Below are 12,559 nucleotides of genomic sequence, written 5' to 3'. Positions count from 1 at the left end.
TCAAAGCTGCAGCTGTCCTGACAGAGGATGACTCTTTATGCTGCCCTCAGTCCTAAAAGAAACCTTGAAAGTTTTCAAACCTATTCAAAAAACGGACCCAAACTTACCTCCAAACCTGAGGAAATTAGAATTCCTACCATTTAAAATGCTTAAGTGCTGAAAAAGAAACACGAGCCAAGGGAACCAGGCCCACACATCTATTTGTGTAGAATGATCGTTTTGACCGTATTGTTAAGAATTTATTACTCATTTCTGAAAATGCAGTTTTCTCTCTGCTGATCAAAAGTGTCCTCCCTCCTCCATCATTGTGTTCCTCAGCACATGGGAGATTCAGTTTTTGCTCTAAGCTGCTGATTCTTTTGCCAGAGAACAATCTCCACCTCTTTGACCTTCATGTGTTGAGGAGTTGCATTTCCAAATCTCTTTGGATTAAGTAAAACATTTCTCCACAGCCAAGATATCAATAACACCAATAACATTTTGCTCCTTTATATTTCAAAGTGCTGCATTAGACTTTAAGCAACAGAGGAGGTCGCCAAGGGCCAATCCCTGAGTGAAGAAGAGTAGGAGGCAGAGAGGGAAGAGAAGGAGGAGACAGAATATGTGAGAGGGATCAAAGGTAAGGGGAAGGAGGGAAGAGGGCAAAAGGGGAAGACTAAAGAAAGAGAGAGAATATGTTTTGGCAGCAAACGGTTTGTGAATATGCCTAGTGTTGTACTGTCTCACCTCAGAGACCTTCACTTCACCTGAGCTTCCTCTGACGGGCAGAATATTATATAGTATAATAGTCCTCGCTTATCAATGGATGGTTTCATTGCCTCACAGTACTGTCTCCTGTAAAAACACAAGCTCCTCTCTGTGTCTCTCCCTGCCTCGCTCTTCCTCTCTTCCCTCTCATCTCCTTTGATATGTGACTCACTCATTTCATTATTATTCTGAAACACCGGAAGAAACCACACTGCCGGGTTCTGTTTTTCCGTCGACAATCAATCACACTGAATATAGCATCTCTTTTACATCCTCTTCCTCTGTTCTGGCTGGCTGAGTGATGTTTTCGCTCAGCTCGCTGAGTTCCAAGGACAGAGCTCATTAAGGCTGCTTACCGGGGAGCTTCTCTTAAATACGCATCTGAAAGTGACCTTCAGCTCTCCTCTGTTGCTGTGCAGAAGTTACAGATTGGTTGCAATCACTTGGGAGCTGAACTCCAAACAATCAGGGACATTATGTCATGAAGCTGGAAGTGTTTGGCTCCATGGCATGTCGACTTTATGTAGCAGGGAAAGAAGAGTGCTGGTGCTATAGCACTGCTAACGTTAGCCACACTCGGCAAACACACAAACAATGTGATTGACGGTTTAAAATGGAATTTTTCTTTTGTTTAAAAAAAGATGTGCTCATTTTGGTCAATTGTTTTGCTTAATTTCATTTTTTTACTTTTAGACTAGTTGACTAGAATTTAAAATTTTTCTACTGCAGGTGTGTGTAGACTTACGTCGCAAAAAATTCATATTCCGTAGAGAAAAGTAATAGCACCCTGATCCCGATCCAACCACATTTTGATATATAATTTGTAGTAGTAGTAGTAGTGGGACGCAATTGTGTCCGGAAGAGGAGGAAGAAAAAATCCACAGTATAACAATAGTGCTCGGGGCTTCGCACACCTGGGAGAGCGCTTACCATACAGGCATTGTCCTTGTAAGCGGGCGGCCCAGGTTCGAATCCGACTTGGAGTCCTTTCCCGCATGTCTTCCCCTCTGTCTCCCCCTTCACTCTGTCTCTATCAATTATGCCTAAAAATGGCAAAAAAAAATAATTCACATTTTACAGTGCAGGGACCAGCATGCAGCTGCATGAGGAGGGATGTCACCCCCCTTGTTAACAGGCCACCCCCGCTTTCCATGCCATTTTTATTTGTTCCTGTTAGTCACTTTAGATAAAAGCGTCTGCTAAATGACTTAATGTAAAATGTAAATGTAGTCAGAGTGCAGGACAGAGGGGTTGTGTAGTTGAATACAGTGTGCCTGACTCATTGATCCTTTATCTGACTGAGGTTTCTATAGGTTAGAATCTATGGCCCTGACCACTGCTCGGAAATATCTGCAGTGTATCTGGCCACAACAAATATTACATAAGCTTTGAGCTGAGGGCTGCAACTTTACTGCAGGTGAGAGCATGGCGGTCAAAGAATAAGTTACAGGTCTTCAGCGCTAACCACAAGGAATGAGACAACAAGCGTGGTTGAAAGCAGCTCGCTTGCTGCACAGTCCCAGATCCATGTTGGTCAGGCTCACACACTTTTTTATAATAAGCAATGTACATGCAAACAGCAAAAATTGTCTTGGCTAATTTTAGCATTTATCTTAGCATGGGTGGACCTTCACTTAGCAACATGACTCAGTTAGAAGGTTGACTGCACTGTTTAGGAAATATTTCAAATTTCAGAAAGGTTTTATATTAATTGATATTTCACTATGACAGGATGGACATGTTAAGCTTGACAACATTCAGCTACACACGTGATGAAAATTAAAAAATAAAAGCGTAAATACTGATTCTGCAACTCGCCACTGTTTCAGCCTACATTGAAGAAAGACAAATTTAATTCAAATTTCTTAAAAGGGCAGTTTCCCCATAAGAACAGGGTGGACTGCATCTTCAGGTTCATGTGAAAAATGTTTGATATGATTATGAAAATAGAATATATCAAAATGACTGTTTCCACTGACCAAACCCAGCCAGCAGACAATAACGTGGCAATCATAAAATCAATGAGTCAAAAGTGGAGTGAACTATGCTTTATTTTACTAACAAAAGAAAGACACACTTACTGGGGATTTCCACCGGGCGCGTTACAGCAGCGTCACGGCAGCTTAGCGAGCCGGTCGTATACAGGCGAGATCACGCGATAATCCTGACCATACGGGAGACCGCGAGATCCCTTGATAAACTCTAAACTCTATTTATACAGTCTATGGATAAACTGTGTGTATAAAGTAAACAACAACAACAACCAACAGCTTACTTTGCTTCTCTGACGTGAAAGATCTGTTGATCTGACCATCTATCCTTATAAAAACAATATGTTATGACATAAATGATTGTATGATGTTCCACTTCAACAATCAGTCTCTTGTCGTCCGTGTCGCCGATCCTCTGAGATCCTTTAATTGATTGATTGCTGATCTGGTGCCCCGGTCATAACAACGTTGATGTGAAGTAGTTTTAGGCTGCATGAACTGTGTATTGTGTTTTATTTTGAAAGGGGGCGGAAGTGTTTTACGTTGATTCTGAGTCCGACTTCCTGTCTGGTGCGATCTGCTCTGTTGAGATTTACGCGGTTTGGCAGCGTCTCACGGAAAAAATGGAAGTCCAATGCTAATGCTCGCGTAGAGACGCTGCTGAGACGTTGCTGTAACGAACGTGGCGCTGACGTGACGCTGCCGTAACGCGCCCGGTGGAAATCAGGCTTAAGCTGGGGAGGATGGAACACGTGATTGTGCCAAAAGAAAGTTGAAACAAATATAACAAAAGAAGGCCTATCTAAACTACCTGTGAGGAAAACAAACAAACAAAAGGCCTAACCCCAAGGAATGAGACAACAAGAGTGGTTGAAAGCAGTGACCCCTTGGTCACAAAACAGTTAAGGTACTGAGTACTTCGTCCAGCACTTGTTGTATGTCAGCAGGCTAAAATTGGCTTAGTTTGTAAAGAACGTAACTTCTATGTATATATGTATGACACAACCAAGGTTATAATAGTTTTGGATTTTTCTTTAGTTTTAGTTTTAATTTCATTGTCAATTTTTGTTTTCAAATTCAGTTAGTTTTAATTAGCTTTTAGAGTGAGTTTGCTAGTTTTAATTAGTTTTAATTTTTTGAAAATGCTTAGTTTTAGTTTAGTTTTTATTAGTTTTAGTATTAGTTTTATTTTTTTTGGAACAGGGTATTTTTTTGGGTGTAAGGTTAAAAAAAGTCACAATAAATGTTGCCTTTATTTTCTTTTATTATCCATCTCAGCCCCAATAAGTTTATTAAGTCATAAAACCAGATAGATGAAATAGATTTCATATCAACCAAAAAGGTTTACGTATGAAAATAGTTGACAAAGATGAAAACGAAGGACATTTTCACTATAATTTTAGTTAGTTTTAGTAAGTTTTGTAACCACAAAATACAGTTTCAGTTAGTTATCTTTTTTTTTTTTAAACTCTCGTTTTTGTTTTTATTTTAGTTAACGAAAATGTTTGTTCACTTCTAGTTTTCATTATTTCGTTAGTTTTTGTTAATTATAATAACCTTGGACACAACAAATAACAGTTGTTTCAGCTCACAACAAATAGTCATCATATGTTTTATCTGTGACATCATAATTAGCAAAGTAACTGATAAATTGACTTAATTTATTCCCACTGCTGTTGAGAGATATGTACTAAAAGCAGTTTATCAGAGCCAGATTTCCGGATCGTCAGTCGGGGTCATGTAACAAAACAGTGCACAGTGTACACACAGCTGGCAGAGCAGAATGTGAGGGTGACGGTGTATGAAAGACCTGGCTCAGGCTGATGTTTGTGCTGGCTTTGCTCCTCAGGTCTGACTCATGCACACACACGCACACACACACGCTCACTGACGACTGTAAAAGAAGCCGTTAGTGAGCCGAGGCGCCGCCATCTGCAGCCATCATTAGGACGGGCGTGAATGCAGATTCATGGCTGAAGCTATTCAACAACCTGGCTGCAATAAAGATGAGGAAGATAAACAGGGTTAAGAAGCACATTAATCTTTTTTGGATTTGGATAAGCGGCTTCGTGTGCATGTGTGGAGACAGAGAGAAAAAAAAGTGCGCTTTAGCCTGCAGCGTCTTATGTTTCTGTGTGAGATACAGACAGACAGTAATTCTGGGAGGAAAAGAGGCAGAGCAGCTTCGGGGTTAAGTAAAAGACTGTCAGGCGTTAGATGATGCTAAACCCCTTGTTGCTTTTCATAATCTTCTTGAACTTTGGCAGCGTCATTAGGAGATAATGCAGGATAATACCAGAGATCTCCATCGATTGGCCACGCCTGCCAGATGAGCCTGATATCGACCCAAGAACAAGGTTATGATGAGCAGTCTTTTCATGCCTAATTTATCTGCTTATCTCAAAGTTACAAGAATCAGGACAAATCTGGAGTATAAATAGTATTTTCTTAATCCATTTCATTGGTTATAATTTGAAAGTTTTGCGAGAAAAACGTTTGGATATGCTTATGTAAGCTTCATGGACACACACGTTTGAGCATTTTATTATAGTTCAATATTAAAGTATCATTTATAAAGTCCCCCCCCACGATTCAAGTGATATTCATGTTTTGGTAAAATAGGGAGCATAAAAATGCTACCAAAACTTCCAAAACAAATGTCAAAATGATAGTAAATTGAGATGATTTTTATTTGTTTATAAAATGCAAAAATCACAAAGAACTACAAGAGTCTACACATAAAATCTGCCACTGGAAGACAATTCAGGAGTTAAGTAACCAAAACGATAAGTGAACCTATTTTTCTATAGGCATTTCCAGCACTCTCCTGCTCACGATTAGTTCAGACTAACAACTATTCTCTGGACATGAAGGTTATCTGTAAAGGAAATGGTAGTGTCATGTGCTGATATTAAATCAGAAAAGATACTGAGATACAGTTTCTAAACAGGCATTGTTGCCATATCCACACAGAACACAGGAACACCTCAACAGTTTTTAGGTCAGAAGTTTGCCTCTTTACTTTACTGCAGCTTCCTCGGGGAAGTCACTCAAAGTTCCTTGAAAGATGAAAGTGCACACAAGCCATGGAGTGTGAACTGAAGGTGTTGTGGGACGTGGTTCTGTGACCGAGGTGAGATAAGGTTCAGCTGTTTGTGTACTTCTGGAGCCACTCAATTCCTCCACTCCCCTGCAGGACCACAATAGCTCACTGACCAGACAATTTCCACATGCCGGCGCAGATACCCGTGAGTCTTCCTGCATTCCCCAGCACTCTACATTCCACTTTTTCTGCCTTCCTGCCCCTTTTTCCCTCTTATCTTTCCTCCTTCTTTTTCTTCCCCTCAAACCCTTCTCTCCCACCTATTTCTCTTCCACACATCTTATTCTCTGTGTTGCCTTCCCCTGCCTGCCTTTCAATCTGTCCTTCCCTGTGACTTTGTGTTTCTGCTGAGGCTGTTTCCCTCCCTTCATCTCTTCCTAACACACACACACACACACGGAAAGAGAGAGAGAGAAATAGAGAGAGCCTCATTCTCACACAAATGGTTTGAACTCTTTCATTAACCTCCCACTATTCTCTTTCGACCAAATCCAGGATTGTTGAAAGAGCAGGGTGAGTAAACCACTGAGACAGCTCGCTACCAGAGAGGAGAGCTAATGGAAAGATGGGGGCTGGACTGAGGTAAAAAAAAACAAAAAGCTAAAGCACACTTTTTCTTTAGAGGCACCTATAGATGACAGGGCACACTCTCCCATTCATTAGCCACAGTGCACTCCATTAGATGGTTAACACTTTCAATTAACTCAACACTGCTGCCTGTTTAATATGCCCCACACTCTGGGGGAAACCTCTCACAATTTGGCCAATTACCCATCTCCACAAACCAACTGCTTTCAATGCATAATATGTTTCAGCAGCAGCGAGCTCCAGCTGAATTACACACAGAATGCATAAGGCATTAAGGGAGATCATTTAGGGAGATGGGGTAATTTCAGAAGCTATTTCCCATGGGCTAATGCTGTGTGGATATGGCGTCTATTTTGTGTGTTCAATCATAACAATGCTGAGGTCTGATGCAAAGTTAAACTTAATCCCCATGGGGATAATCACCAAGCGTTGCATTGCCCCCATGTTAGGCTGCAACAAATGAATCATGTGCTGAGATGTTGGTGGGGAGAGGGGAGGAAGTTTCATATCTTGATGAGGACGTTCTTTGTCAAAACATTAATGGGCTATGAATTAATAAAAAAAATTGCAGTGAGGTTGCAAGTTTGTAGTTTTTACATATATATATATATATATATATATATATATATATATATATATATAGTACAGGCCAAAAGTTTGGACACACCTTCTCATTCAATGTGTTTTTCTTTATTTTCATGACTATTTACATTGTAGATTCTCACTGAAGGCATCAAAACTATGAATGAACACATATGGAATTATGTACTTAACAAAAAAAGTAACTGAAAACATGTCTTGTATTTTCCTCAAAGTAGCCACCCTTTGCTTACTAGAATATAAGACATGTTTTCAGTTATTTCACACTTTTTTGTTAAGTACATAATTCCACATGTGTTCATTAATAGTTTTGATGAATTTACAATGCCAATAGTCATGAAAATAAACGAAACACATTGAATGAGAAGGTGTGTCCAAACTTTTGGCCTGTACTGTATATATATATATATATATATATATCACTCTGGCTGTAGTTGTTGCATCTATGTCCCGGTCATTGGCGTAGCCACGGGTGTGCCAGGGTGTGCCGGTGCCACCCACAGAGGCAGCTGGCACTCCCAAAAAAATTGCCGTCAGATGATGCGTTGCGACACCTGGGCAGGTGTGCACCCATCAGGAGTGATTCTAATTTGCGCTCCTTGTGGATTATGATCCTTGACAGACAGCTGGTCGAACTGAACAACCGTTTTCAGAGTGACTCTTATGGAATAATGAAGGCTGCTGCCTCCCTGCTGCCTGCGTCTGACGCAATTTGCCACTCTGAACTCAGCCTCTGAACTCACTGTGTTTGGGCAACTCATCACGCGTAAAGTTGACGGGGGACGTCCCTTATTGAAGTCTTGGATTCATGAGACAAAGATGTTTTTTCCCAACATGAACGGTTTACTGCGTATTCTGTTGTCACTGCCTGTCACAAGTTGCTCTGTAGAGCACCTGTTTTCGGTTGTGAACAGGATTAAATCCACCAGCAGAGCTACAATGCTCACAGAGAGACCTAACAGCATTTCGTTGCTCATGTTTGAAAAAGAGCTTGCGGAGAAACTGGACTCCGATGAAATAATAAATGCGTTCAAGGCCAAGCCACGCTGTCTTGCCCTGTACATTCAGAGCTGCGCATTGCGCACAGGTGAGCGCAGTATCGTTGTGTCCTTTACTCTGCTGCTAAGCCCAATGTGTTCAGATGATTAAATAGTGTTTTTGATCACACGTAATGTGGATACATTATGGCTCCTTGCATGAGTAAGTGCATGAATGTTATATTTCACTATGTTCATCTCATTGGGCATGCAATGTCTGTGTGTGTGTTGTGTTTCTGCGGTGTGCTTTTCCTATTCTTTTGTTATGCTGGGCTTACACCAAACGATTTCCCCGGTCCCAGACTAAAAACTGAAAGTCTTTAGTAAATCTAGGAGTTTTACTGGAGTCACGGCGCTCCCGTCATCTCCATGGCTAAGTGTAAGGTAGTAATCTGCTCTGTTTCATGTCAGTCTTTTCCTAGTCTTGGGTTTGGCGCAAGTCTCAGTGATGTAACACAATCAACAACCAATATATGAGCGGGGAAAAGGTCCCCGGTTCCAGACCGGCCAGTAAAACCACTTCTACAGGAAAAAGGAACATCACAATAATGTTATTAAGCTCAGTCCTCAATTCAAATATAGTGATGTCATATATTTACGGCCACAAGCGGGATTTTGGGGGCGCTGTTTCTTAGTAAAGAGAACAGTAAGGAGACCCGGTAAAAATGTATAAATAAATGTAGGCCTATACATAAATAAGTAATAAATAATCGATAATTAATGTATGATTAACTAAATGAGAGTTGAAAGAGCTAATATATATATATATATATATAAATATTCAATTAAACACATAATTAAATAGGGCATAAATGTATATCATGAATTCATTTATAAATTTTCCTTTCCTTTATTCTTCCTTATATCTATTTTGTTTACTGTAAAATAGTCAACTTTTTATGTCAGAAAAACAGAAACCCTTTTTCAGCTTTGTGAGGGGCATTTTGTGGCGTCTATTCATCTTTTTATTGTTTTTGTTTTTTTCAACACAAACCACTGCACACATTAGAGCAGCTGGAGCCAAAAGCTGCTTCTCCTCCATTTAGTCAATTTTTCCTTAGAGCATGATGAGGAAAAAAATGCTAAAAGAATCTAGTTGTAGTCTTGAACATACTGACCCTGAAAGATTGACAGTCTTTGTAGAATCTCAGTGTGAGACTAGGCTGGGACTAAAAACTCTAAACACTTGTCTTTAGATGTGAGCAGGTGTGAGCTGATAGTCTTCCAGGAGTCTTTTCCAAATCTTTTCAAAGTCTTCTGGTGTATTGTTAGCATTATCGATTTATTTGAGAGCACGTCACAAGTTGAATGTTTAGACCTGCTGTGAACTAACTGTTGACTATTACTGAAGAGAATGTGTGGATATGTTGTTGTTGTTGTTGTTGTGTTAATAATGTTATATTCCAGAGACACATTCTTTTGAATGTTTGTGGAGGTGTAATAAATTTGGCACACCCAGTATTGCTGGTGCACACCCAATGTCTTTTTTCTGGCTACGCCAGTGGTCCCGGTATTAAAGGTTATGCGTATTTTAGTTTTCAGCCCTTTGTGCATTCTGTTTTATTTTGTATATGTCTTTTTCTCTGAACCTATTTTGGCCGTTTCTGAATACCTTTGATTTTGCCCTTCATGTACCACATAAAAAATGTTTACTATACCCATATTTAGTATCCATTTTTTCTTCACCTATATGATCTTTCTCACTTTAACCTACTTGATCAACATATTGAGCCCAAAAATCATGAAATCCAAGTTGAAAAATTATACTTTTTACTACAATAAAAACAGCAAATATGCTCAATGAACTATTGTGGAACTTGAAAATGTAAACATAGGATGCAAATATGAACATATAAAAAGGTCAAATTTAAATAAAATAAAAATGTACACAAAAAAGTCCCATAAAAACATTTTTTCCTTGTTAGCTGCAACTAAACTATGTGCAAAATTACACCAATGCTCAAATATTACTATCAAATTAAAACTATCGTATCTTTGGTTTTACACGACCTAGGAATGTCAAACAAAAATTGGGAGAAAGTTTCAAGTCCGTACTTTTTTTGTTAAACTTCATATGATCTGATCAGGACGGCACCATCATAGACCCCAGAGGGTTAATACTGGTGAGGTTATTACATACTGAAATGTACCTGCAGTGTAATTTATGTCAGAAAAAACAAGACAACAACAACGGGAAATTCAGTTTAAGTGCCATCAGACTGAAGATCTGGGTTTTCCGAAACAAATCCTGCTTTACTTACAGTGCTAAGAAGAAACTTGTTGAAGCCACTTTTTTTATCTGTATTGATTATGGTGATACTTTGTACATGCATGCAACATCCTCCATCTTGCACCACATTGACTCAGTGAACCATGCGTCACTACGGTTCATTACAAATGCTAAGTCCCTCACTCATCACTGCATTCTTATGATCTAGTTGGTTGGACATCACTCCAAATCCGTAGATAACAGCACTGGTTTATCTTTATACTTCCTGTGTACCTGTGTAACCTCCTCTCTGTTAGCTCTGGGACCTATCAGCTTCACTCCTCTAACTGGTTACTCTTTAATGTCCCCCGTGTTTCAAATGAACTGGGAAAAACTGCATTCTCTTACTCAGCACCCAGAGAATGGAACAATCTACAGAAAAAGACTAAACTAGAAAGTCTGATATCAATCAATGAATTTAAAGCTACCATCAAGACTGAAGTGATAGAGACATGTGCTTGTTTTTCTTAATAAGGCTCATTATGTTTTAATTTTGTGTTATATTGCACGTGTTTTATTGCAAATATTCATTTTTTTGACACTTGTGTTGAGTTTTGGCTGCTATTTTGGCCAGGTCTCTCTTGAAAAAGATATTCTGAATCTCAATGGGACTTCCTGGTTAAATAAAGATTAACTAAAAATCTATAAATAAATAAAAGGGACCTGTGTGTGTGTGTGTGTGTGTGTGTGTGTGTGTGTGTGTGTGTGTGTGTGTGTGTGTGTGTGTGTGCGTGTGTGTGTGTGTGTGTGTGTGTGTGTGTGTGTGTGTGTGTGTGTGTAAAAAATAAATTACCATATTGTGTGATGCTTTCTTTCAAATGTTGAAAATGTTCCTTCTAGCAAAACATTTTCTGGAGCAAAACCGCACCATCTGTAGTCGTTTTCAAGGCTTAGAAAATGTAAACCACCATAAATGAGTTGCCAGTCTAGTATAATTGCTTTCCATTTTAGAAGCATTTTAGAAACATACACAAAGAGCTAAATATCAGGTGTTTTCTTATGAACTAAGTTTGGTTAATAGAACTCTATTGGCTTCTTGTCATTTACAACAGCACAACATAGTGTGAGTATGAAGTAGACCACAAGATGGTGCTGATATGGAGTGAAAAAAGGTGGAGACAGGTAAAACAGATGAGTTTGTAATTACTGAATGATGCAATAAACCTATCAGATGCTGTGTAGATACAGGCCTGCGTTGCAACACTGCTCTTTGATAAGAATGAGAAATCTTGTTTGTAGGTCACCTTCTCCACTTTCTGTAGTTCAGTTCAGAAACCACACAATCTGTTTGGGTTCAGGGAATCAATGGTTGTTCTTTATTTCCCCAGATGTTAGTCATTATTGAATCGAGGCTCATAAAGACGACCAGCAGAAACGTTTAGGACAAAACATTTTGATGTCAGCTGTGCTCGTTACCTCGTTTGTCCAGTAAACCTTAAATGTGAGAATCTACACCCTGCACATATTGCAAAGATGGATTTTGTGAAAGCTCTCTGGCAAAAAAAGAGATGTATCATAGATTTTCCCAACCTTAAAAGCACTGCACACCCACACAGGTGTTTTCACTTCGTGTCCTATTCGACCTGTGGTAAGGTTGAGTGGAGCTATGCTGGGGTTTTGTGAGTTCATCAAAGTCTATGGCTGTGCCACAAATCATTCAATAAAAAAAAAATTTAATGAGTAGTGTAAATGATTAAAAAAAAAAATCCTTTGTTATCACTTATAAATTGTCAGACCAAAAGTCAAAAGTCAGAACTTTATTTACAAATCTATAACAAAAATAATTCCTCAAAATCAACAAAGACACCAAACTCCACCAACTCAAAAACCAGAGACCTACAGAACTCTGTGCTCCACACCTGTGTCAATTAGTCCTACAAATTAAACAGACTACACAGTGGTCATCACTGAACGGCTCTGACACCCACAATGCACTGGTTTGCATTTTATAACTGTAGCGGCACTCTGTTTGGTCTTCCTTCTTAACTGCGCCACTTCTATAGTCAGTCAATAAAAACACTCTTTTTCCACGCGAGCGACGAGACATGACAACTTCTTTGTCTTTTAAAATGTTTACTTAAAAACAACAAAGTAAATTACAAGTCTGACGCACGGTCAAAAGATTGTGTTGCTTCCACCATGTTCTGACTAAAAACGAAACTTAAGATACACAGTCAGTTACCATAGTTACCACTATATAGTGACATCACAATGTAAAATTTAA

The sequence above is a fragment of the Centropristis striata genome, chromosome 9 (assembly GCF_030273125.1).
Source record: "Centropristis striata isolate RG_2023a ecotype Rhode Island chromosome 9, C.striata_1.0, whole genome shotgun sequence".
Lineage (NCBI taxonomy): Eukaryota > Metazoa > Chordata > Actinopteri > Perciformes > Serranidae > Centropristis > Centropristis striata.
This window is presented reverse-complemented; position numbering follows the sequence as displayed.